This window comes from Scyliorhinus torazame, chromosome 26 (genome assembly GCF_047496885.1).
Source record: "Scyliorhinus torazame isolate Kashiwa2021f chromosome 26, sScyTor2.1, whole genome shotgun sequence".
Classification (NCBI taxonomy): domain Eukaryota; kingdom Metazoa; phylum Chordata; class Chondrichthyes; order Carcharhiniformes; family Scyliorhinidae; genus Scyliorhinus; species Scyliorhinus torazame.
Genome location: NC_092732.1, coordinates 31,810,384 through 31,824,626, shown reverse-complemented (window position 1 = coordinate 31,824,626; position 14,243 = coordinate 31,810,384). Strand labels below are relative to the sequence as shown.

Sequence of the window (14,243 nt, the reverse complement as noted above, 5' to 3'; positions counted from 1 at the left end):
TCACACTGTCCCTCAGTATCAGGCTCTCAGTTATAACACCCTCTCTCACACACTGTCCCTCAGTATCAGACTCTCAGTTATAACACTCTCTCTCACACTGTCCCTCAGTATCAGACTCTCAGTTATAACACTCTCTCTGTTACACTGTCCCTCAGTATCAGACTCTCAGTTATACCACTCTCCCTCGCACAGTGTCCCTCAGTATCAGACTCTCAGTTATAACACTCTCTCTCTCACACTGTCCCTCAGTGTCAGACTCTCATTTATAACACTCTCTCTCACACACTGTCCCTCAGTATCAGACTCTCAGTTATAACTCTCTCTCTGTCACACTGTCCCTCAGTATCAGACTCTCAGTTATAACACTCTCTCTCTCACACTGTCCCTCAGTATCAGACTTTCAGTTATAACACTCTCTCTCTCACACAGTTCCTCAGTATCAGACTCTCAGTTATTACACTCTCTCTCTCACACTGTCCCTCAGTATCAGACTCTCATTTATAACACTCTCTCTGTTACACTGTCCCTCAGTATCAGACTCTCAGTTATAACACTCTCTCTCTCACACTGTCCCTCAGTATCAGACTCTCAGTTATAACACTCTCTCTCTCACACTGTCCCTCAGTATCAGACTTTCAGTTATAACACTCTCTCTCACACTGTCCCTCAGTATCAGACTCTCAGTTATAACACTCTCTCTCACACACTGTCCCTCAGTATCAGACTCTCAGTTATAACACTCTCTCTCACACACTGTCCCTCAGTATCAGACTCTCAGTTATAACACTCTCTCTGTTACACTGTCCCGCAGTCTCAGATTTTCAGTTATAACACTCTCTCTCACACACACTGTCCCTCAGTATCAGACTCTCAGTTATAACACTCTCTCTGTTACACTGTCCCTCAGTATCAGACTCTCAGTTATAACACTCTCTCTCACACACTGTCCCTCAGTATCAGACTCTCAGTTATAACACTCTCTCTCACACTGTCCCTCAGTATCAGACTCTCAGTTATAACACTCTCTCTGTTACACTGTCCCTCAGTATCAGACTCTCAGTTATAACACTCTCTCTGTTACACTGTCCCTCAGTATCAGACTCTCAGTTATAACACTCTCTCTCACACACTGTCCCTCAGTATCAGACTCTCAGTTATAACACTCTCTCTCTCACACTGTCCCTCAGTATCAGACTCTCAGTTATAACACTCTCTCTCACACACTGTCCCTCAGTATCAGACTCTCAGTTATAACACTCTCTCTCTCACACTGTCCCTCAGTATCAGACTCTCAGTTATAACTCTCTCTCTGTTACACTGTCCCTCAGTATCAGACTCTCAGTTATAACACCCTCTCTCACACACTGTCCCTCAGTATCAGACTCTCAGTTATAAAACCCTCTCTCACACACTGTCCCTCAGTATCAGACTCTCAGTTATAACACTCTCTCTGTTACACTGTCCCTCAGTATCAGACTCTCAGTTATAACACTCTCTCTCTCACACTGTCCCTCAGTATCAGACTCTCAGTTATAACACTCTCTCTCTCACACTGTCCCTCAGTATCAGACTCTCAGTTATAACACTCTCTCTCACACACTGTCCCTCAGTATCAGAGTCTCAGTTATAACACTATCTCACACACTGTCCCTCAGTATCAGACTCTCAGTTATAACACTCTCTCTCTGTTACACTGTCCCTCAGTATCAGACTCTCAGTTATAACACTCTCTCTCTCCCACATTGTCCCTCAGTATCAGACACTCAGTTATAACACTCTCTCTCTCACACTGTCCCTCAGTATCAGACTCTCAGTTATAACACTCTCTCTCACACACTGTCCCTCAGTATCAGACTCTCAGTTATAACACTCTCTCTGTTACACTGTCCCTCAGTATCAGACTCTCAGTTATAACACTCTCTCTCACACACTGTCCCTCAGTCTCAGACTCTCAGTTATAACACTCTCACTCTCACACTATCCCTCAGTATCAGACTCTCAGTTATAACACTCTCTCACACACTGTCCCTCAGTATCAGACTCTCAGTTATAACACTCTCTCTCTCACACTGTCCCTCAGTATCAGACACTCAGTTATAACACTCTCTCTCACACACTGTCCCTCAGTATCAGACTCTCAGTTATAACACTCTCTCACACACTGTCCCTCAGTATCAGACTCTCAATTATAACACTCTCTCTCACACACTGTCCCTCAGTGTCAGACTCTCAGTTATAACACACTCTCTCACACACTGTCTCTCAGTATCAGACTCTCAGTTATAACACTCTCTCTCACACTGTCCCTCAGTGTGAGACTCTCAGTTATAACACTCTCTCACACACTGTCCCTCAGTATCAGACTCTCAGTTATAACACTCTCTCTCACACACTGTCCCTCAGTATCAGACTCGCAGTTATAACACTCTCTCTGTTACACTGTGCCTCAGTGTCAGACTCTCAGTTATAACACCCTCTCTCACACACTGTCCCTCAGTATCAGACTCTCAGTTATAACTCTCTCTCTCTCACACTGTCCCTCAGTCTCAGACTCTCAGTTATAACACTCTCTCTCACACACTGTCCCTCAGTATCAGACTCTCAGTTATCACACTCTCTCTGTTACACTGTCCCTCAGTATCAGACTCTCAGTTATAACACTCTCTCTCACACACTGTCCCTCAGTATCAGACTCTCAGTTATAACACTCTCTCTCACACTGTCCCTCAGTGTCAGACTCTCAGTTATAACACTCTCTCTCACACTGTCCCTCAGTATCAGACTCTCAGTTATAACACTCTCTCACACTGTCCCTCAGTATCAGACTCTCAGTTATAACACTCTCTCTCTCACACTGTCCCTCAGTATCAGACTCTCAGTTATAACACTCTCTCTCACACACTGTCCCTCAGTATCAGACTCTCAGTTATAACACTCTCTCTCTCACACTGTCCCTCAGTATCAGGCTCTCAGTTATAACACCCTCTCTCACACACTGTCCCTCAGTATCAGACTCTCAGTTATAACACTCTCTCTCACACTGTCCCTCAGTATCAGACTCTCAGTTATAACACTCTCTCTGTTACACTGTCCCTCAGTATCAGACTCTCAGTTATACCACTCTCCCTCGCACAGTGTCCCTCAGTATCAGACTCTCAGTTATAACACTCTCTCTCTCACACTGTCCCTCAGTGTCAGACTCTCATTTATAACACTCTCTCTCACACACTGTCCCTCAGTATCAGACTCTCAGTTATAACTCTCTCTCTGTCACACTGTCCCTCAGTATCAGACTCTCAGTTATAACACTCTCTCTCTCACACTGTCCCTCAGTATCAGACTTTCAGTTATAACACTCTCTCTCTCACACAGTTCCTCAGTATCAGACTCTCAGTTATTACACTCTCTCTCTCACACTGTCCCTCAGTATCAGACTCTCATTTATAACACTCTCTCTGTTACACTGTCCCTCAGTATCAGACTCTCAGTTATAACACTCTCTCTCTCACACTGTCCCTCAGTATCAGACTCTCAGTTATAACACTCTCTCTCTCACACTGTCCCTCAGTATCAGACTTTCAGTTATAACACTCTCTCTCACACTGTCCCTCAGTATCAGACTCTCAGTTATAACACTCTCTCTCACACACTGTCCCTCAGTATCAGACTCTCAGTTATAACACTCTCTCTCACACACTGTCCCTCAGTATCAGACTCTCAGTTATAACACTCTCTCTGTTACACTGTCCCGCAGTCTCAGATTTTCAGTTATAACACTCTCTCTCACACACACTGTCCCTCAGTATCAGACTCTCAGTTATAACACTCTCTCTGTTACACTGTCCCTCAGTATCAGACTCTCAGTTATAACACTCTCTCTCACACACTGTCCCTCAGTATCAGACTCTCAGTTATAACACTCTCTCTCACACTGTCCCTCAGTATCAGACTCTCAGTTATAACACTCTCTCTGTTACACTGTCCCTCAGTATCAGACTCTCAGTTATAACACTCTCTCTGTTACACTGTCCCTCAGTATCAGACTCTCAGTTATAACACTCTCTCTCACACACTGTCCCTCAGTATCAGACTCTCAGTTATAACACTCTCTCTCTCACACTGTCCCTCAGTATCAGACTCTCAGTTATAACACTCTCTCTCACACACTGTCCCTCAGTATCAGACTCTCAGTTATAACACTCTCTCTCTCACACTGTCCCTCAGTATCAGACTCTCAGTTATAACTCTCTCTCTGTTACACTGTCCCTCAGTATCAGACTCTCAGTTATAACACCCTCTCTCACACACTGTCCCTCAGTATCAGACTCTCAGTTATAAAACCCTCTCTCACACACTGTCCCTCAGTATCAGACTCTCAGTTATAACACTCTCTCTGTTACACTGTCCCTCAGTATCAGACTCTCAGTTATAACACTCTCTCTCTCACACTGTCCCTCAGTATCAGACTCTCAGTTATAACACTCTCTCTCTCACACTGTCCCTCAGTATCAGACTCTCAGTTATAACACTCTCTCTCACACACTGTCCCTCAGTATCAGAATCTCAGTTATAACACTCTCTCACACACTGTCCCTCAGTATCAGACTCTCAGTTATAACACTCTCTCTCTGTTACACTGTCCCTCAGTATCAGACTCTCAGTTATAACACTCTCTCTCTCCCACATTGTCCCTCAGTATCAGACACTCAGTTATAACACTCTCTCTCTCACACTGTCCCTCAGTATCAGACTCTCAGTTATAACACTCTCTCTCACACACTGTCCCTCAGTATCAGACTCTCAGTTATAACACTCTCTCTGTTACACTGTCCCTCAGTATCAGACTCTCAGTTATAACACTCTCTCTCACACACTGTCCCTCAGTCTCAGACTCTCAGTTATAACACTCTCACTCTCACACTATCCCTCAGTATCAGACTCTCAGTTATAACACTCTCTCACACACTGTCCCTCAGTATCAGACTCTCAGTTATAACACTCTCTCTCTCACACTGTCCCTCAGTATCAGACACTCAGTTATAACACTCTCTCTCACACACTGTCCCTCAGTATCAGACTCTCAGTTATAACACTCTCTCACACACTGTCCCTCAGTATCAGACTCTCAATTATAACACTCTCTCTCACACACTGTCCCTCAGTGTCAGACTCTCAGTTATAACACACTCTCTCACACACTGTCTCTCAGTATCAGACTCTCAGTTATAACACTCTCTCTCACACTGTCCCTCAGTGTGAGACTCTCAGTTATAACACTCTCTCACACACTGTCCCTCAGTATCAGACTCTCAGTTATAACACTCTCTCTCACACACTGTCCCTCAGTATCAGACTCGCAGTTATAACACTCTCTCTGTTACACTGTGCCTCAGTGTCAGACTCTCAGTTATAACACCCTCTCTCACACACTGTCCCTCAGTATCAGACTCTCAGTTATAACTCTCTCTCTCTCACACTGTCCCTCAGTCTCAGACTCTCAGTTATAACACTCTCTCTCACACACTGTCCCTCAGTATCAGACTCTCAGTTATCACACTCTCTCTGTTACACTGTCCCTCAGTATCAGACTCTCAGTTATAACACTCTCTCTCACACACTGTCCCTCAGTATCAGACTCTCAGTTATAACACTCTCTCTCACACTGTCCCTCAGTGTCAGACTCTCAGTTATAACACTCTCTCTCACACTGTCCCTCAGTATCAGACTCTCAGTTATAACACTCTCTCACACTGTCCCTCAGTATCAGACTCTCAGTTATAACACTCTCTCTCTCACACTGTCCCTCAGTATCAGACTCTCAGTTATAACACTCTCTCTCACACACTGTCCCTCAGTATCAGACTCTCAGTTATAACACTCTCTCTCTCACACTGTCCCTCAGTCTCAGACTCTCAGTTATAACACTCTCTCTCACACACTGTCCCTCAGTATCAGACTCTCAGTTATCACACTCTCTCTGTTACACTGTCCCTCAGTATCAGACTCTCAGTTATAACACTCTCTCTCACACACTGTCCCTCAGTATCAGACTCTCAGTTATAACACTCTCTCTCTCACACTGTCCCTCAGTCTCAGACTCTCAGTTATAACACTCTCTCTCACACACTGTCCCTCAGTATCAGACTCTCAGTTATCACACTCTCTCTGTTACACTGTCCCTCAGTATCAGACTCTCAGTTATAACATTCTCTCTCACACACTGTCCCTCAGTATCAGACCCTCAGTTATAACACTCTCTCTCTCACACTGTCCCTCAGTATCAGACTCTCAGTTATAACACTCTGTCTGTTACACTGTCCCTCAGTATCAGACTCTCAGTTATAACACTCTCTCTGTTACACTCCCTCAGTATCAGACTCTCAGTTATAACACTCTCTCTCACACACTGTCCCTCAGTATCAGACTCTCAGTTATAACACTCTCTCTCGCACACTGTCCCTCAGTATCAGACACTCAGTTATAACACTCTCTCACACACTGTCCCTCAGTATCAGGCCCTCAGTTATAACACTCTCTCTCTCACACTGTCCCTCAGTATCAGACTCTCAGTTATAACACTCTCTCTGTTACACTGTCCCTCAGTATCAGACTCTCAGCTATAACACTCTCTCTGTTACACTGTCCCTCAGTATCAGACTCTCAGTTATAACACTCTCTCTCTCACACTGTCCCTCAGTATCAGACTCTCAGTTATAACACACTCTCTCACACACTGTCCCTCAGTGTCAGACTCTCAGTTATAACACTCTCTCTCACACTGTCCCTCAGTATCAGACTCTCAGTTATAACACACTCTCTCACACACTGTCCCTCAGTGTCAGACTCTCAGTTATAACACTCTCTCTCACACACTGTCCCTCAGTATCAGACTCTCAGTTATAACACTCTCTCTCTCACACTGTCCCTCAGTTTCAGACTCTCAGTTATAACACTCTCTCTGTTACACAGTCCCTCAGTATCAGACTCTCAGTTATAACACTCTCTCTCACACTGTCCCTCAGTATCAGACTCTCAGTTATAACACTCTCTCTCACACTGTCCCTCAGTATCAGACTCTCAGTTATAACACTCTCTCTGTTACACTGTCCCTCAGTATCAGACTCTCAGTTATAACACTCTCTCTCTCCCACATTGTCCCTCAGTATCAGACTCTCAGTTATAACACTCTCTCTCACACACTGTCCCTCAGTATCAGACACTCAGTTATAACACTCTCTCTCACACTGTCCCTCAGTATCAGACTCTCAGTTATAACACTCTCTCTGTTACACTGTCCCTCAGTATCAGACTCTCTGTTATAACACTCTCTCTCTCCCACATTGTCCCTCAGTATCAGACTCGCAGTTATAACACTCTCTCTCTCCCACATTGTCCCTCAGTATCAGACTCTCAGTTATAACACTCTCTCGCACACACTGTCCCTCAGTATCAGACACTCAGTTATAACACTCTCTCACACACTGTCCCTCAGTATCAGACTCTCAGTTATAACACTCTCTCTCACACTGTCCCTCAGTATCAGACACTCAGTTATAACACTCTCTCACACACTGTCCCTCAGTATCAGACTCTCAGTTATAACACTCTCTCTCACACTGACCCTCAGTATCAGACTCTCAGTTATAACACTCTCTCTCACACACTGTCCCTCAGTATCAGACACTCAGTTATAACACTCTCTCCCACATTGTCCCTCAGTATCAGAGTCTCAGTTATAACACTCTCTCTCACACACTGTCCCTCAGTATCAGACGCTCAGTTATAACACTCTCTCACACACTGTCCCTCAGTATCAGACACTCAGTTATAACACTCTCTCTCACACACTGTCCCTCAGTATCAGACTCTCAGTTATAACACTCTCTCACACACTGTCCCTCAGTATCAGACTCTCAGTTATAACACTCTCTCTCTCACACACTATCCCTCAGTATCAGACTCTCAGTTATAACACTCTCTCTCACACACTGTCCCTCAGTATCAGACTCTCAGTTATAACACTCTCTCTCTCACACTGTCCCTCAGTATCAGACTCTCAGTTATAACACTCTCTCTCACACACTGTCCCTCAGTATCAGACTCTCAGTTATAACACTCTCTCACACACTGTCCCTCAGTATCAGACTCTCAGTTATAACACTCTCTCTGTTACACTGTCCCTCAGTATCAGACTCTCAGTTATAACACTCTCTCTCTGACACTGTCCCTCAGTATCAGACTCTCAGTTATAACACTCTCTCACACACTGTCCCTCAGTATCAGACTCTCCGTTATAACACTCTCTCTCTCTGACACTGTCCCTCAGTATCAGACTCTCAGTTATAACACTCTTTCTCACACACTGTCTCTCAGTATCAGACTCTCAGTTATAACACTCTCTCTCACACTGTCCCTCAGTATCAGACTCTCAGTTATAACACTCTCTCTGTTACACTGTCCCTCAGTATCAGACTCTCAGTTATAAGACTCTCTCTCACACACTGTCCCTCAGTATCAGACTCTCAGTTATAACACTCTCTCACACACTGTCCCTCAGTATCAGACTCTCAGTTATAACACTCTCTCACACACTGTCCCTCAGTATCAGACTCTCAGTTATAACACTCTCTCTCACACTGTCCCTCAGTATCAGACTCTCAGTTATAACACTCTCTCTCACACACTGTCCCTCAGTATCAGACTCTCAGTTATAACACTCTCTCTCACACACTGTCCCTCAGTATCAGACTCTCAGTTATAACACTCTCTCTCTCACACTGTCCCTCAGTATCAGACTCTCAGTTATAACACTCTCTCTCACACTGCCCCTCAGTATCAGACTCTCAGTTATAACACTCTCTCTGTTACACTGTCCCTCAGTATCAGACTCTCAGTTATAACACTCTCTCTCTCCCACATTGTCCCTCAGTATCAGACTCTCAGTTATAACACTCTCTCTCTCCCACATTGTCCCTCAGTATCAGACTCTCAGTTATAACACTCTCTCGCACACACTGTCCCTCAGTATCAGACACTCAGTTATAACACTCTCTCACACACTGTCCCTCAGTATCAGACTCTCAGTTATAACACTCTCTCTCACACTGTCCCTCAGTATCAGACACTCAGTTATAACACTCTCTCACACACTGCCCCTCAGTATCAGACTCTCAGTTATAACACTCTCTCTCACACACTGTCCCTCAGTATCAGACACTCAGTTATAACACTCTCTCCCACATTGTCCCTCAGTATCAGACTCTCAGTTATAACACTCTCTCTCACACACTGTCCCTCAGTATCAGACACTCAGTTATAACACTCTCTCACACACTGTCCCTCAGTATCAGACACTCAGTTATAACACTCTCTCTCACACACTGTCCCTCAGTATCAGACTCTCAGTTATAACACTCTCTCACACACTGTCCCTCAGTATCAGACTCTCAGTTATAACACTCTCTCTCTCACACACTATCCCTCAGTATCAGACTCTCAGTTATAACACTCTCTCTCACACACTGTCCCTCAGTATCAGACTCTCAGTTATAACACTCTCTCTCTCACACTGTCCCTCAGTATCAGACTCTCAGTTATAACACTCTCTCTCACACACTGTCCCTCAGTATCAGACTCTCAGTTATAACACTCTCTCACACACTGTCCCTCAGTATCAGACTCTCAGTTATAACACTCTCTCTGTTACACTGTCCCTCAGTATCAGACTCTCAGTTATAACACTCTCTCTCTGACACTGTCCCTCAGTATCAGACTCTCAGTTATAACACTCTCTCTCACACACTGTCCCTCAGTATCAGACTCTCAGATATAACACTCTCTCTCACACACTGTCCCTCAGTATCAGACTCTCAGTTATAACACTCTCTCTGTTACACTGTCCCTCAGTATCAGACTCTCAGTTATAACACTCTCTCTCACACACTGTCCCTCAGTATCAGACTCTCAGTTATAACACTCTCTCTCACACTGTCCCTCAGTATCAGACTCTCAGTTATAACACTCTCTCACACACTGTCCCTCAGTATCAGACTCTCCGTTATAACACTCTCTCTCTCTGACACTGTCCCTCAGTATCAGACTCTCAGTTATAACACTCTTTCTCACACACTGTCTCTCAGTATCAGACTCTCAGTTATAACACTCTCTCTCACACTGTCCCTCAGTATCAGACTCTCAGTTATAACACTCTCTCTGTTACACTGTCCCTCAGTATCAGACTCTCAGTTATAAGACTCTCTCTCACACACTGTCCCTCAGTATCAGACTCTCAGTTATAACACTCTCTCACACACTGTCCCTCAGTATCAGACTCTCAGTTATAACACTCTCTCTCTCACACACTATCCCTCAGTATCAGACTCTCAGTTATAACACTCTCTCTCACACACTGTCCCTCAGTATCAGACTCTCAGTTATAACACTCTCTCTCTCACACTGTCCCTCAGTATCAGACTCTCAGTTATAACACTCTCTCTCACACACTGTCCCTCAGTATCAGACTCTCAGTTATAACACTCTCTCACACACTGTCCCTCAGTATCAGACTCACAGTTATAACACTCTCTCTGTTACACTGTCCCTCAGTATCAGACTCTCAGTTATAACACTCTCTCTCTGACACTGTCCCTCAGTATCAGACTCTCAGTTATAACACTCTCTCTCACACACTGTCCCTCAGTATCAGACTCTCAGATATAACACTCTCTCTCACACACTGTCCCTCAGTATCAGACTCTCAGTTATAACACTCTCTCTGTTACACTGTCCCTCAGTATCAGACTCTCAGTTATAACACTCTCTCTCACACACTGTCCCTCAGTATCAGACTCTCAGTTATAACACTCTCTCTGTTACACTGTCCCTCAGTATCAGACTCTCAGTTATAACACTCTCTCTCTCACACTGTCCCTCAGTATCAGACTCTCAGTTATAACACTCTCTCACACACTGTCCCTCAGTATCAGACTCTCCGTTATAACACTCTCTCTCTCTGACACTGTCCCTCAGTATCAGACTCTCAGTTATAACACTCTTTCTCACACACTGTCTCTCAGTATCAGACTCTCAGTTATAACACTCTCTCTCACACTGTCCCTCAGTATCAGACTCTCAGTTATAACACTCTCTCTGTTACACTGTCCCTCAGTATCAGACTCTCAGTTATAAGACTCTCTCTCACACACTGTCCCTCAGTATCAGACTCTCAGTTATAACACTCTCTCACACACTGTCCCTCAGTATCAGACTCTCAGTTATAACACTCTCTCTCACACACTGTCCCTCAGTATCAGACTCTCAGTTATAACACTCTCTCTCACACTGTCCCTCAGTATCAGACTCTCAGTTATAACACTCTCTCTCACACACTGTCCCTCAGTATCAGACTCTCAGTTATAACACTCTCTCTCACACACTGTCCCTCAGTATCAGACTCTCAGTTGTAACACTCTCTCTCTCACACTGTCCCTCAGTATCAGACTCTCAGTTATAACACTCTCTCTCACACTGCCCCTCAGTATCAGACTCTCAGTTATAACACTCTCTCTGTTACACTGTCCCTCAGTATCAGACTCTCAGTTATAACACTCTCTCTCTCACACTGTCCCTCAGTATCAGACTCTCAGTTATAACACTCTCTCTCACACACTGTCCCTCAGTATCAGACTCTCAGTTATAACACTCTCTCACACACTGTCCCTCAGTATCAGACTCTCAGTTATAACACTCTCTCTGTTACACAGTTCCTCAGTATCAGACTCTCAGTTATAACACTCTCTCTCACACACTGTCCCTCAGTATCAGACTCTCAGTTATAAGACTCTCTCTCACACACTGTCCCTCAGTATCAGACTCTCAGTTATAACACTCTCTCTCACACACTGTCCCTCAGTATCAGACACTCAGTTATAACACTCTCTCTCACACACTGTCCCTCAGTATCAGACTCTCAGATATAACACTCTCTCTCACACACTGTCCCTCAGTATTAGACTCTCAGTTGTAACACTCTCTCACACACTGTCCCTCAGTATCAGACTCTCAGTTATAACACTCTCTCTCTCACACTGCCCCTCAGTATCAGACTCTCAGTTATAACACTCTCTCTCTCACACTGTCCCTCAGTATCAGACTCTCAGTTATCACACTCTCTCTCACACTGTCCCTCAGTATCAGACTCTCAGTTATAACACTCTCTCTCACACACTGTCCCTCAGTATCAGACTCTCAGTTATAACACTCTCTCTGTTACACTGTCCCTCAGTATCAGACTCTCAGTTATAACACTCTCTCTGTTACACTGTCCCTCAGTATCAGACTCTCAGTTATAACACTCTCTCTGTTACACTGTCCCTCAGTATCAGACTCTCAGTTATAACACTCTCTCTCTCACACTGTCCCTCAGTATCAGACTCTCAGTTATAACACTCTCTCTCTCACACACTGTCCCTCAGTATCAGAATCTCAGTTATAACACTCTCTCTCACACACTGTCCCTCAGTATCAGAATCTCAGTTATAACACTCTCTCTCACACACTGTCCCTCAATATCAGACTCTCAGTTATAACCCTCTCTCTCACACACTGTCCCTCAGGATCAGACTCTCAGTTATAACACTCTCTCTCTCCCACATTGTCCCTCAGTATCAGACTCTCAGTTATAACACTCTCTCTCTCACACTGTCCCTCAGTATCAGACTCTCAGTTATAACACTCTCTCTGTTACACTGTCCCTCAGTATCAGAGTCTCAGATATAACACTCTCTCTCTCACACTGTCCCTCAGTATCAGAATCTCAGTTATAACACTCTCTCTCACACACTGTCCCTCAGTATCAGAATCTCAGTTATAACACTCTCTCTCACACACTGTCCCTCAATATCAGACTCTCAGTTATAACCCTCTCTCTCACACACTGTCCCTCAGGATCAGACTCTCAGTTATAACACTCTCTCTCTCCCACATTGTCCCTCAGTATCAGACTCTCAGTTATAACACTCTCTCTCACACTGTCCCTCAGTATCAGACTCTCAGTTATAACACTCTCTCTGTTACACTGTCCCTCAGTATCAGACTCTCAGTTATAACACTCTCTCTCTCACACTGTCCCTCAGTATCAGACTCTCAGTTATAACACTCTCTCTGTTACACTGTCCCTCAGTGTCAGACTCTCAGTTATAACACTCTCTCACACACACTGTCCCTCAGAATCAGACTCTCAGTTATAACACTCTCTCACACACTGTCCCTCAGTATCAGAGTCTCAGTTATAACACTCTCTCTCTCACACTGTCCCTCAGTATCAGACTCTCAGTTATAACACACTCTCTCACACTGTCCCTCAGTATCAGACTCTCAGTTATAACACTCTCTCTCACACACTGTCCCTCAGTATCAGACTCTCAGTTATAACACTCTCTCTCACACACTGTCCCTCAGTATCAGACTCTCAGTTATAACACTCTCTCTCACACACTGTCCCTCAGTATCAGACTCTCAGTTATAACACTCTCTCTCACACACTGTCCCTCAGTATCAGAGTCTCAGTTATAACACTCTCTCACACACTGTCCCTCAGTATCAGACTCTCAGTTATAACACTCTCTCTGTTACACTGTCCCTCAGTATCAGACTCTCAGTTATAACACACTCTCTCACACACTGTCCCTCAGTGTCAGACTCTCAGTTATAACACTCTCTCTCTGTTACACTGTCCCTCAGTATCAGACTCTCAGTTATAACACACTCTCTCACACTGTCCCTCAGTATCAGACTCTCAGTTATAACACTCTCTCTCACACACTGTCCCTCAGTATCAGACTCTCAGTTATAACACTCTCTCTCACACACTGTCCCTCAGTATCAGACTCTCAGTTATAACACTCTCTCTCACACACTGTCCCTCAGTATCAGAGTCTCAGTTATAACACTCTCTCACACACTGTCCCTCAGTATCAGACTCTCAGTTATAACACTCTCTCTGTTACACTGTCCCTCAGTATCAGACTCTCAGTTATAACACTCTCTCTCACACACTGTCCCTCAGTCTCAGACTCTCAGTTATAACCCTCTCTCTCACACACTGTCCCTCAGTATCAGACTCTCAGTTATAACACTCTCTCTGTTACACTGTCCCTCAGTATCAGACTCTCAGTTATAACACTCTCTCTCTGTTACACTGTCCCTCAGTATCAGACTCTCAGTTATAACACTCTCTCTCTGTT

The 14,243-nt window shown here is 44.4% G+C and overlaps 1 protein-coding gene across 1 annotated transcript in view; it reads left to right on the top strand.

The window, feature by feature from the left end:
• The window catches only part of rhbg (Rh family B glycoprotein), an 83,948-nt gene that overhangs the window by 22,863 nt on the left and 46,842 nt on the right, over positions 1-14,243 (top strand). The window lies entirely within an intron of this gene.